The sequence below is a fragment of the Hyposmocoma kahamanoa genome, unplaced genomic scaffold (assembly GCF_003589595.1).
Source record: "Hyposmocoma kahamanoa isolate Upper Pololo Valley unplaced genomic scaffold, ASM358959v1 94, whole genome shotgun sequence".
Lineage (NCBI taxonomy): Eukaryota > Metazoa > Arthropoda > Insecta > Lepidoptera > Cosmopterigidae > Hyposmocoma > Hyposmocoma kahamanoa.
In genome coordinates, this window is record NW_020654878.1 from 9,098,992 (window position 1) to 9,113,339 (window position 14,348).

General features: G+C 33.3%; 1 protein-coding gene across 1 annotated transcript in view; it reads right to left on the bottom strand.

Moving 5' to 3' along the window:
* Nucleotides 1–12,970, bottom strand: part of LOC113237889 (homeotic protein antennapedia-like) — a 241,128-nt gene extending 228,158 nt beyond the window's left edge. Inside the window, exon 1 of the mRNA XM_026474598.1 lies at nucleotides 12,186–12,970. The gene's annotated coding sequence lies outside the window, so the exon portion shown is untranslated. The remainder of the gene's footprint in view (nucleotides 1–12,185) is intronic.
* Between the last annotated feature and the right edge of the window lie 1,378 nt (nucleotides 12,971–14,348).

Genomic DNA, 14,348 nt, shown 5'->3' on the forward strand with positions numbered 1-14,348 from the left:
ATGGGACCTGTAAAGGGCCCGAAACGTCGGTTTGTTTGAAAAAACAAATATACGCGATTTAAATCCGGAAAAATAGTTTCATTCCTATGTATAACAATCGCGAAAACCTAAGAACTCGATAAGCACATCCCAACTTACTACGAACATATGCACTTACTACGATCATATTACTCTAATAATACCATAAATTAGTTACAATATTCATGCCATAGCCATATATTTTTATATGATGAACTGTAAATGTGGAAATTAATTATAATAAACAAGTTATTAATTATAATAATCTTGGCATAAAAAATCAAACGTGTCCACAACGTCGTTAACAACAACCCATATTTTATGGTAAAATATGAACAATAAACGTAAATATATGAACTATGACGATGCTAAAAATGATAATAGAAATTGATTACTGCAAGAAAGATGACGTATTTAGCAAATCAATGAATAGTAATGCAGTTTGCAAAAACCAACAAAGGTTGCAAATTACGATAAATTGACTTAATGAAATGCTAAACACTAAATTGTATAAAATGGTAAACGTAGGAGTAGTAATAATAGTCGTTGTGCTAAGTGATAACCAATGGAAGAGTAATTTAGCTTATTAAAGAAGGGTGAGTGACAATTAACTGGGACCAATTGCTGAAGTAAAAAAAATGTGGATACCTAATATCAATTACTTTGCGCCTAGGTGGTAAGTTTCTTAGAAGAATCTAGTATCAAGTGTCAGTGATTGTATTCTGATAGGTAATTTATTTTAACCGACTTGAAAAAAAGGAGGAAGTTCTCAATTCGACTGTTTTTTGTGCGTATTTTACGCGTTTACTCCGACATTTGTGAACCGATTTCGATGATTCTTATTTCATTGGAAAGAGGTTATCTCAATACTGGTCTAATATAAATTTGAAGAAAATAGTCCACCTGCAACAGTAGCAAACCAGGGGATGAAATCGTTTTATTTGATTTCGCCCACTTTCCGTTAATGGATTTCAATAAAACTTGGCAAATAGTTTTAATTCCACAAACTTTTGATGTCGGTTTTTTTATATAAAAATGTTATATTCATGTCATTATTACTTATTAAATATTTACTTTATATTTTGAGAACATTGAATTGTTAAAATAACTAAGTAATTTAGACATGTGGAAGTAAATAAAAATATAATACTAGTTTAAAACGTGTTTGACTTAAAAGAACAAATACTTATATGGATATTCCAGTATAAATATATATTAGAAAAATGGGAAAGACGAAAGAAATTGAACATTACAGAAATTCGTTACACACCTCGCCTTGTATTAATAATGGATATGTTTAGTACGACTGCACCTTGCTTTAATAAAAACTCGAAACAATTATACAAATGAAACGGAAGGTCATAACCACCCTGCACTCGGCAACGAAAATTACACTTTTAATACATAACACAAAAGTTTAATTTAGATTGCAATGGGAAGTACTCGAGATCGCCTTAAGACATGTGGCATTCCAAAGCGGGTTTCTTTGCAGCGATGCATTTTCATAGAATCGTTGGTGTTTTTCCGTCACCTTACATTGCATGACTTGAATTCTAGAAAGTTATATGCATTGGTATATGTTTTTGTACTGTTTAAAAATATGTGGATATTATTAGACTTCCATATAAAGTTTACAGTTTAATTGCAAGTTAAGACACTGTAGAAATAACCTTAACTAACGCGCATATGTTTTCACGTAAAGTCCGCCGTCACGAAATGGTATTGGTATACTAGTAAAATTTGAAGACAAATTCATTATCCGCTTGGACCAATTACTGCCTTAAAAATCAAGATATGGCCAAAAAAAAATTCATTCTGTACCAAGACGCACCTACCGAAATACATATGAAAAACATTAATCAATTATGTATTGGCTATGGTAATCTACAATCTTTTGCCATGTTTTAGGTAATTGTAATAAATAAATAAATAAATAAATAAATTGTGAAATTCCGCTTTCACAAAAGTATATCTTTATATAAGTATATCTATCTTTTGTTTGTCATTCAAAGAATTCTGTAAAAATCGAAACAAGTGAGATTTTGAAGTGGCTATGTCGGGCGAATCCGGTGGATGAGGTACCTAACACATCTTAACCTAACTGCAATAGTTCTTGATGGATTTGTAAAGAAATAAGACGGCTTTGTAAAATGTTTACGATCCACCAGTTCTGGGTCTTTTTCACGAATTATATATTTAAAATATCCCACCTTTTTAAAATTGTTTTAAAACTTACCATAGACAACCTAACATTTTAAAAGAAAAAGTTTATTTTTTGGTTTAAAATTAGCTAGTGGCAAAAACCGCACGGCCTTTGTGGTCAACCCTATAGCTGTCTTAAAGCTGTTTGAAAGTCTTAAGGTACCACGTGTTCCTTTATGTAATTTGTAGAAATGCTCTTCAAGACAGAGCAGGAACTGTCAATTAGTACCATTTGAACTGCACCTTAGTTGTGGCAGTGACAAAAGAAGTTCCAGTACTAAGGGCATTGTCAGTGTAAAGGGATTCATGTGACAATGTCACGGATAGCCTTCAGATAGTGCAAATAAAGTTGATAAAGCTACATTCTTATATTCCTTATTGAGGATAATTGCATAGTCACGGTTTAATGTGTTGATTGTCGCGAGTACCTATTTGAAGCTTTTCATACACAAAATTGCAATTAAGTATAATTTGCTGAACTCGTAAAACAATTATATTTTTTAAAGTGACGTTAAGGAGGTTTGCTACACTGTTACTTAATTTTTCCGAAACTAAAAAGAAATATCTCAAAGCTATGTAAGATACACTTATTGTTAACGTTTTTAGATACAAAACAAAAATAACAGTACTAGTGTAATGCTAAAAGCCGCAAATGGAATAAAGTAAGAGCATAAATAAGAGGAGGTTTTGTGGCAAGCTCATGAGACGAAGCAAGTTCTAGCAAGAATTCTGTGAGAATTCTTCAAGTTTCCCGGTTGCGAAGTTTGCAGGTGCGGTCACATTCACTAACTTATCTCGGTTGAGGGTTTTCAATTTGGATAATTATCGGGTTTGCTTGTTTGTTTAGAACACTTTTGTGAGGAAGCTTCACCATTCTTCGATTACCTTTCTGATTCTGGTCAAAGTTTTATTTACATCTGTTTGTGATATTGATTGGTTGCTTTATTTTTTGTAACTGGAGGCCGCGCGTTTTTATTTATTTCTGTAACTATGGGACGTACAGACAATAAGTAGTACACTCAGATTTACCCTTGAGATTTCATTTAAATTTAGTGCCACGATAAGAACCGTCTGAATACAGCTGAGTATGATGTTTCGAATAAAGAAAGATCTTACCGATATTTGAATAATGTAATTCCTATCGATGACAATATTTTTTCAAAAAAAAAACCGTGTTGATTTTTAGCTTAAATACGCTTTAAAATATCTAGTGTTTCAACCACGTACATATAGAACACTTTCAATTCTACGTAAAAAATTCACGCCGAAAATTAAACATTCCCACGCACAACCAAAAGCAACGTTCAAAAGTGAATACTCGGATTCTCCAAGAGGCTCACGTATGAGTCGTTTAGAGGTTACTAGGCTTGCCCAAGACCGGTTTGTCACATGGCCAGGACCACGTGCGGCCTCCAGAATATAGCTATGTATATTTCATATATTGATAGTTATAACTTTCTACAGGATGAAACTCTTTACCTGTAGAGTTTATGGAGCAGTTATTTGTAAGCGCACACTGTGTTGTTTGTTGTACAAATAGTCGTGATGGAAAAAATAGTGTAAAATAATGTTATCAAGGAACAAATAACTATAACCAAAATCGACTTTAACTCTAAGAGTTCTGGGGAGCAGGAAAAACAAAATCACTACAGTATTTGCGGAAATCAATCGTTTCACACCTTATAATTAAAATTTTATAATTATTGATAAATTCAATGATAGACTGGAATGTAGCGTTTAAAAAACAATTTCCTCCACCCAGTAATTGTAAAACTGGTAACGTTATAGACGACGGTCTGGCAACATTGTATTGCCTGTCAATTCTTTATTGATAAGATTGAATCTATAACGATTTAAATGCTCGCGAATGTATTCAAGATAAATTGAATATAATGCTGCGACAGGCATATTTTCAGATTATTGAGCGATTTATATTTATTCGGATAAACGTCAAAATGAATGTTTTTAAGAAGTTTATATTAGGCAATCCTAAGGTACTAAAAGCAATCGAGAAAGGTCAAAACAATCTGAAACGTGTTTTAAACAAATGTGAGGCCGCCGGGCGAGAGTATATTTTGATCAAACTCAGGAACAGAAGTTCAAAAACAAGTCCGGGGTAAGACGGCACGCACGCCAAGGGGTGAGGCAACCACCCTGGCTCAAACTTATCGCATTATTCAAGCGAACGCGACTCTTGAGTAATTTTGAAATATTACAATTTTCGAGCCGCGCCACCGCACCCACCAAGTACTTCGACGGACCAAAGACCAAGTTTCTCTTTGGGAAATAACTCAGTTTCTTTGCTGTTTAGTCCAACCATTTTTCAAGTTTTTATTCGAATAAATTTTGTTGATAAAGTGACTGATGGTCTTAGAACAAAAGTTGTTCATTGAAAGACTTAATTTACATTTTAGAATTAATAAGGAAAGGGGAACAAATGATAGACTTTAAACCTTAAAAAAACACCATGAAATTGTAAATAGAAACAATAACGTTATTGACAAAACGGAAGTCATTTTGCACAATGCAACAAGATTTTCTTTTATTTTAAAAGAATAACAGTAGTCAAAACATGTACACGTGTACAGATTATTAAAACTGTATTATAGGTTCAAAAATTCCGAAAACTCCAAACGTTGCATCAACTCACAGTTAAATCGTAAAAACGCCCAATTGTCGCTATTGTAGTCATTGTCATGCTAAGCAGAGAAAAGATGCAAATGCAAAATGAAATATTACCGACCCGTTATGTTTACTAAATTCTTCTAAGGTCCGTTAAGCTCGAAAAAAATTGTAAACGGAATATGCAAAGATGAAAGAAACAATCGAATTTACAAACTTTGCGCAAATTGACAAAGGAATTGGAAACAATGCTCATTTTTAACAATCACTTGCTCAAGTAAGCAGGTAACCAATTATGATGCCAATGCTTTTGACAATAAAATTGCTACACCTCAATAATGTTTTGGAGAACTGTGGCCGAAGGCTCGGTAACGCATTACACCTTGGGGTAATTTATAGACCTATTTGTGTGGTTCATAACAAAAGTTCGTTTCCGTGTTCTTTATCGGAATACGCTTATCAATTGACATGAAAATTTACTGCTTTTTGGGGAGTAAAAAAAGACGAAATGAGCGCGAATTTCACAATTGACACGATTTTGAAACGTGCATTGTTAAAAGCGGTTCACTTAATGAAGGTAATTAATATAAAGCCAATGTAGCGTTAACTGAAGTCAAGTAGACAATGATAGATAAAAATAGTGAGTTGAAACCTAAAATAACATGAACTAGGCCTTAAATGTTATAATTAGAGCACAATACGTATTTAGCTGACAAGTCATTGTCCAGATGCAGTGAAGTTTATGACGGCTAATAGAGTTTATGTCTTTTTTATTGACATTAATGTTCTCTTAACTCCATCGTTTACGACCACCTCGTTCATTATCGAACTGTTGAGGTCAAAACATCTGTAAATCATTGACTAAAATATGAACGAATTTGGCTGTCAGGATTGATGTAATACTTTTGAAATTTAGAATTTAGCTTGGTAGGGACTGGAGATAGCAGAAATGTAATATTTCGTACCCTTGGTAAAATAAAACCACATGTGATCATATATCAAAAGTGCTTTAATCATATGAAATTCACAAAAATATAGGAACTACATGAAGAGAGTTAATTCAAATTAGCATAAGTATGTAATCGACTAATTTCGTTCGTAGAATTTTTGAAGCTCTGTTCTAAAAAGTTGTTAATTTGCAGATGTGACCTTATTACACCATGGTTCCAATTTTATATCAAGGAACAAACTATAAATGAGCCGTATTGGTTAAGATAGTTGAAGGAACAGCTAGCTACCTTCGGGATGTTTCTGTGTTTAATAACGAATAAGCAATTCGCGAACACACAGTCAGTGCAATAAATTGTGCAGTTTACAAACAACAATTAATTACCATCAGCTTTTTATCTCAGCGCGTCAGGTAGCATTAAAATAAACTGATAAGATTCAAACGAGCTACTCTTTTACGCAAGGTGCTGATGACACTTAAAGTGTATTTAAAAGTGATCGTGCTTTGATTAATTTTAATGATTTCAACAAGACAATGATCAGTGACGAGGCAAAGGCGACGCGCCCGCACACGCCGCAATTTATTGCCTATACGATAATTATGCGGATTTAAAAGCGGTGCTTTACGGTCAGGTTTACGGTTCTTTACGTCCTTTATCGACTAAGCAAATTTGTATTTTGTTGCTGGAACAATAAGACCTATTTGCTTCGATTTGCGGACTTGGGAGCGAAACAATCGGCTATTTGCTTATTCCGGTGCGCCAGCGGGACAGTCGCTCGCCACGTTTGAAGTGACTGCAATTTGTCTCCAGTGACGTATTTCAAGTAGATATGATCGTGTGTTTACGAGCAATGTTTGCATAAATTTCTCACTAGCAGATGTTGATTTTTTACCTACACAATGCGGGGGTATGAGTTGGCATCACGTTAGTCTGTAATGTTTAATACGTCACACATGTCAATTGTATTTTTTGCTAAAATTATAGTGAGATGCATCGAAGAAAATACCAAAATTGACTTTTACAGAACACAGTGAACTCTTCAAACGCAGTAAGCAAAACCATGTACAGCATAAAAAAAATGTTGAGAGCTAGCATTTCTTAGAACAATTTATATAGGAATCTATTAACTTGGCTTGTTTTACAAAAATATCACGTTTCAGTTTCTTGAAGTAATATACCTCAAAATGTAAGACATTTGTACTTTAAATAAATGTACGTTAAATAAACATGAAGTTTAATCAAATTCGATAAAGGCAGATGCGCGACATACTCGACTTTTAAGGCAATAACGACTATGCGCCGTCCGGTAACATTGGCACTTGCGCCTGCTACAAAAACTAAGTATTGCTGGAATCACTCATTAACTTATTATGATGATAATTTATGACCGCGAGAAAGACAATTTCATGCTCGCTATTTAGTACTCTTGAATTTAACTTCAATGTTTTTTATGCTGTCTTCAACGTGCGATCAGAATATGGTACTCTGACGCTCAAAGATCTTTGATCTTATAATGAGTACAATTTGTTTATAAGTGACGTGTGTTCATCGAAGCGTTTATAGGTTTTGTTGATTTCATTTGCATAATTATCACGGGAAGTTAAGGTGCTAGTATAAACCATCAATCAACCGCTAATCAGTCTTGTTAGTTGAATAGAATTTCACGCATACTTATCGTTATAATTTTCATTCTTTAACCTTAACTAACCCTTTCTATTGTTCTTGTTTAATGTTTCGAACTATCACAGCGCTCTTTTTCTGTAATACTATTTTTATGTTAGGTATCTGTTTTATCCACAGATTTTAAGTTACCTTTAATAGTAAATTGGGTGGTAAGTAAGAAATTACAAACGAGAGTTTGATGGCTGAAGGCTGTAATGACAAAAGGTTTGTAATTTTTACCGCCCGTGTTACATACAATGTCATACATCACAATTGCGAGGAAATAGATACAGCGATAATTTATTTCTTGTATGAATAAATATCACTTCACAACACAACCTTTACGGATTTTGCAAATGGCCAGCCTTTTTTTTAAAAAAAAAGATTGCCAGCTAATCTTCCATAAATACAACACGAACTAAAATGTTATAAAAGGTATGCAGCCCCATGTATTAGATATAAAATAAATAATTTCCAAATTAAACACTGCAGAATTTGAATTCACAAAATAAATTCTGTGAAATAGTTGTTCAGTAAAACAGTTTAGTTTTTTTTTCATATTTTAAGTATAAAAAAAATCTGTATATTATTGTATTATTATTGTGTATACGTTCAGAGTTTTCTAGCGTATAAACTTTTTCTTAATCTTGATGTAAAAAATTCATAGGGCTATAATGTAATGAAATTGCATTTTACATGTGTAGGAATATATATATAGTACTTTCTTGATATTTATACGAGTATATATGTATTGGTTTTAGTATTTATATATATATACGTTATTTGTATTTATTTATCGATTTTCTATCTATTGATTAGTAATTCTTCATACACCGCCGTTTTTTTCCTGTGAGTTATATAATTACTACCACCCAAAGGTCGTCTGGCAGAAATCGCTTAAAGCGATAAGACCGCCCATTGTATCACCCCTTATTTTTTATTTAATTGTATTGTATTTGTTTCCTTTTTTGGTGCACAATAAGGAATTTTTGTATTTTGTATTGTATTGAAAAAACCCGTGGACATAATTCTAGACATTACGATCGACTTTGTCTGACACTATTTACGAGCACGTGTGATGAAAAATTATCTTTAAAAGACTATTCATATGACAATTTCTTAAAGCCAATTCGAATGCAAAACTCATTATATTATTTCTGGAAATACCAATTGTATAGAAATTGTCATGGAATACAATAGGTGTAGTTTCACTATATCCGGCCAAACATTAGGAATACAATCATATTAGAAGTGCATTTCAGCTAGCTAAACTAGGTGTAACGTGTTCTTTTTTTAGATAGCAAATCGTGCTCACATGGATTTAATAAGGCAATAAACAATTTAAACGCGGTTATAGTGATTTGGGTCAATTTTGATGATTTCATTGTATTATGCTGGGCATGAAATAATATTTTCTTCTTAACTTAGAACTTTAGGTCATAGTTCACCACACTGCATGTTAGGAACATCACCAGTCTTTAGAGATTCATATGTTATAAGTTCATCACATAGTTGTGTTGTATAAGTTAAAACGGGTGATGACCCTTAGGATTAGAAAGGACTCAGTAATGTGAGCACGTTGGGAATAGAACTCAAGAGGCTTAGTGGCAGTAGAGCTCCATGTGAAAAGTTAAACCAAGCAGTAATGTGAGTATTCCTGCGTTCCAGTTTTGAAGGGTAATAGTGCTAGGTGTAATTACAGGCACAAGGAACTTGTCAATTTATGTCTCAGGTAAGGGGTGCTATGGCAGTGCCCCTCAATCTTTGTGATTTAAAGCTCTGAGTAGCACTGCAGTTGTTATGGGCGGGCGTGCCACTTACAACCAGAAGCACCACTTGTTCGTCCTGTCACATGGTATAATAAAAAAGGCGAGTTCTCATTATAAAGGTTTTCTTTAAGTACTCAATTAGAGCTTCTAAATTATTTGATAGTGTTTTCTTCAGTATGTTTGCAAACAATGCTTTCATTATATACAACTTTACTATGACTCATCATCAAACTTAAAGCATCTTTATAATACAAAGGACTTTGTTCTTCATCAAAATTATCTTGGGACGAACTCAACATGACAAAAAGCAATTCTCTACATCACTGAATAATAAGCAGAGATTGAGATCTAACAGGGTGATGTGAAATCAGACAAATATGGTAGCGCACTTGAGCAGAATTTAAAATAGGTTGCTCTTGCGCACCACATGACGCTTCTTGAACTAGTTTTTTCATCTCTCCTTGAGTTTAAGGAAGTTCTGAGGACAAATTATTTTACACCTTTATTTTTCTACTATTCGCACCATTGTTTTATTAGGTTGTTATTACTCTTAAGAACGCTAGGACTTGTATATTACTTATAAAATTATCGAGCAGTGTATAAAGGTGCGTCAATGTTATTAGAAAAAATTCTTAGATCGTATCTTTGTTCAAAATCATAGCAGACACATTTCTTTATAATCGGCAAACTATTTGTTCTTACGTTAATTAGAAAAAGTTTTTGTTTTCTAGTCATTAATTATTTATTAACAATACACAACGCACTGTGTTCTGGGTGTAGTGTCCCAGAGAGTATTCTGTTGTTCTGGTACTTATACAGGTTCCCTAATTTAAGGTCAGTTAATTGATGTGTTTGCCTAGCATTTTATAGTTATTGTTATATGCTTCTATGCATTAAAATTTTAATTGATATCGAATTAAAAAATTGAATGTCAATTAAAATATATAACAATTTTAGGTCTATAATGTATATTTGCATTTAATAACAAAATCTGAAAAATTCTTACAATTTGTTACCAAAGCTGTAACAGAATAATAATAAATCTTTCAGTAAAATATGTGAAAACTCGAAATCCCTTAAAACGGTGCCAAATATTTGGCATTAGCCAAATAAATGTGTAAACAAGCGACCGTTTACAAGAAGAACATAAATTGTATAAAAAACTAATAAATAAATTAGGCTAGTATGTACAATATTGTATATTTATTGCTTGGAGCATTAATGCAAAGTAATTTGCAATTGGAATAGTTACTATATTCGAAATAGAAACTAACAACTATTTTTTAATATCTTTCAATGAAAACTACTAAGGAAATATAAACTAAGGGCCATTTAGTATTAATGTAGTAGACTGTTCTAATGTGATTTGAAATTAATTAGTTTAATGTACAGTCAACAGCACATCAAGCTACACATTGACGCCAATGTGTAGCTCTAGTCTTGTCTTGTTCCGTTGCACTGAAGACGATTTCCGAACAAAAAGGTGTAGTCTGATGTGCTGTAGTCCGTAACTTGTGTAAACAATTTTATCAAATAAAATTATCAATTCTGAGACTGATACTTACTATGATTTTGTCCATATTAAATTGAAACAAAATGCGATCTCTGGTTCTTTTGCGAGAACGTGATTTTTTTTTATTACTATGTAATTAATGTATTTAACTGCACATGATGTCATTATTGACAGTCAATATTATTTTGTCATTAAGTAAAAAGTACCCTTAGTCAAATTATAATCTATAAAACAACAAATCATAGTCAAAACAATTAAACAGGTTAATGAAAATGAACATGTAATTTAATTAACCGTTATTAAGAGATGAGAAGTTTATAATTACCGCTCATTTGAAATATAATAAATTAAAATGTTTGATGATTTGTCATTATAATAATAAAAATATATTATTATGTAAATGACATTTTCATTATACAAGTCTGGCTTGTATGTTTCGTTTTAAGACAATTTTAGGCAAGGCATGAATGCAAAAAAATATGTATGTATGGCACCATAGATATATTTTTTTAGATAAAATAATGCAGAAAAAATCTCTTTCAAATTTATTTTTAAAATGTCCAAATTAATCGAAGTTCTATGTGAGTTCATATTTCCATGCTTAAAGTGTTTTAACTTTTTGATATGTAACTAGAAATCTCACAGCTAGCCATTACTTCTATTTACAAGGAAAAGAATTGTTTGTCATAGATTACAATACCTTGCAAATAGACAAGACAGATCTTATACGTTTTTGAACACTTTTAATGTTTTCCATTAAATGTAGAGACTTATAGGATATAGGATTTGTTTGAATCTACTGTTAAATTTCTAACTGCTGCATTTTATTTTTCAATGTACTTATATCGTATATGTATTGTTCATAGTAATATAATTAATTATTAATCTAGGTTAAAACTACACATGAATAGATTCCTTTTTAGGACTTGAAATTTAATTATGATTTTATAAAATGTATAAGTGTGATATTAATATAAAAAGGAAATGAATTTAAGAACTCTTGCTGCTTAAATATAACATTCAATTTAGATCAGCTGTATTGCATCCTTTGCGCTTAAAATAAAGATTTCTTACCACATTTCAAGGCATTTTATTATAAGCAGAGTTCGCAGTTTTACAAGTACTTATTAGAATAACATTTAGTTTGTATTTTGAAGAAGTTTTATGACTGTTTTGGTAGTTGTAAACTACGGCAATCTGCGTTACATCGGTGAGTATTCCACGTGCACGCGGCAACGTAGGCATAATAAATATTAACTCGCTGTGCCGTTAGTTTAGGTCGTTCGTCGCTCGCATTTTCCTCTCTCACGTCAACCTAAATCATTCTCAAACTTCCCAATAGAGCCAAAGAAACACGTGCCAAAGTTTGTTGAACAAACTGAACTCGTGTCGGACCCTCTGTTCCCAACGGTAGTCAAGTTGGGAGCTATAAATCGGCAATAAACTCACCTTAAGCCGGGCGGCCGCGGCTCGCCGACGGCAAACGGGCTCGCGCCATTCCGTTCTCTAATAACTTCTTCACAAAACTCACAGTTCCGAAAGAGTTCCCAGAGTTTCACTCCGTCAAGTCACGTGTCAGCGTTTTAGATGCGGCATGAGCGCAATACGTAATGCGTGTAGCGGTGGCGCACGTGGGTAAATAGCCGGCAGTAGTCGATCGTCAGGTGCGGAGGTGAACACGTCGTGTTGTTTATGGCGCGGTGTTACGCAACGCGTAGTCGCCGAGGCGCGCGTCAGTAGAATGTGCGGACCGATGCTTTACGAGCGACGCCGCACCCCCCGCTAGCGACGCCACACGCCGCGGCGCCGCACTAAATCTGGGACCAACAGAAAAGGACACCACCACCCTCGGTAATCCAGCACCATTGACGTCCGAGAGACAACGTTAATCGGAGCGATTAATTGAACGGTCCGCTCGCAACTCGCGATAGAATTGTATCGGCACCGGGTTGCCCGCAGCACGGGCGATCCGAGCAAGTGCGGCGTCGTAAAGTTTCTTCGTGTATCGTTCGATGCACCAGACGTTGATACCGGAACGATTGGCGAGAATGTAGCTCTACTTGTCAAATTTACATGAAAAAACATCTATATAACTGGATTAATGAATAAGATCGATAGACGTATCTTATTGTAAAGAAATTTTATGCAAATATTCATATTAGCTGAATACAGAATAATAAAAAATATAGCGTAGAAAACCACCTACTAACAAATCACTTTAAAAAAAGCAATGTTTATCAACAATTTTATAACAACACACAAACGTTGAATACCTACATATGGTATCGGTTCTGGTTCAACAAACCAACTAACGAGACACGCCGCAAGAATCACAAGGATTGTTATGGTTTAATTACATTCTAAGAGACTAGAATATCATAAACGCCGCCGCGGGGGTCGCTTGTCATCTACAGTGCGTAAATTGTTATAGTTAGAAGTAAATTCAATTCTTGATTGTAATGAATAAAACATAATGTGTGTTTTCATAACCAGTTAGAATAGTTTAAGAATCTTTTTTATTTTAATGCAAAAATGTAAATTAGGAAAGGAAGTAATCGATACCGCTTAAATAGAAATTAATTTTATTTATGAATGTTGTTGAAATGGGAATGGATAGTGTAGTAATGTAGTTAATAATAAACAGTTTTTTAAACAAACCGGTGGTAAAATACTTGAATTGGAATAATATTAACAACCACGTTTGAACTTGTTTTTAGCTATAGACTATATATACTATAGCCAAAAATAAGTGTCAGAACTATCAACCACACACACATCCACTATTAGTACAAAATTTTATATACGTAAGTTATTTTAAGGCCTCATTCTTTTGAATATACAATTTGCAGCAACGACGATTGATGACTAATAATTATGAAAATAAAATGCACCCTTATTGATAAAGTAGATATATCTACTACCTACCGGTGTGTGCAGATCATAACCAAAAATAAAATAACCATCTTTCGAAATACAATATCATTAAAAGCTTCCAGAATCCATAACAGGTTGAAATCAACCAATGAGGAGCACTTATTTGGCGGCCATATTGCTTCCCCTCTAAATCTTTGCCGCGAGAGGACCGCTGACGCTAGTCTCATTTGTTACTGTCAGGAGATCGGACCAATGTCGGTTTTGAACATTCTTGTTTTTCGTAGAGTCATTCTTGTTTTATTAACAGATTATGTCATATTTTTCACGTATTTTAGAGGAAGTAAATTAAAAAGTAACTCATTTAACACTTTTCAGTACAATTGTCTTGTTTGAGTAAAGCAAGCGTATTCAAAAAATATGTGAGCATCAAGATGCCCACCAATTTTATTAAATGTTCTAATTTATCTATGTTTGACATTAGATTGTTTTACATGAGTGATAAGAACGGGTAAATGATAATAATGATAAAAGTAACAAAATCAGAAAAATGGAGTTAGAGTAAAGCGAACAGATTGTGTATTTTTCAAAAAGCGTGATTGACAAAAATAGCTTGTTCAAATAAAACATTGTTGGTTAAAATTAATCATATGAGTGACTAGTGTGTCATCTCTATCAAATAAATAATATTAATGTACCCTCAATCGATGCGAAACTGCAGTAAGTAAGCTAGTTTTTGTA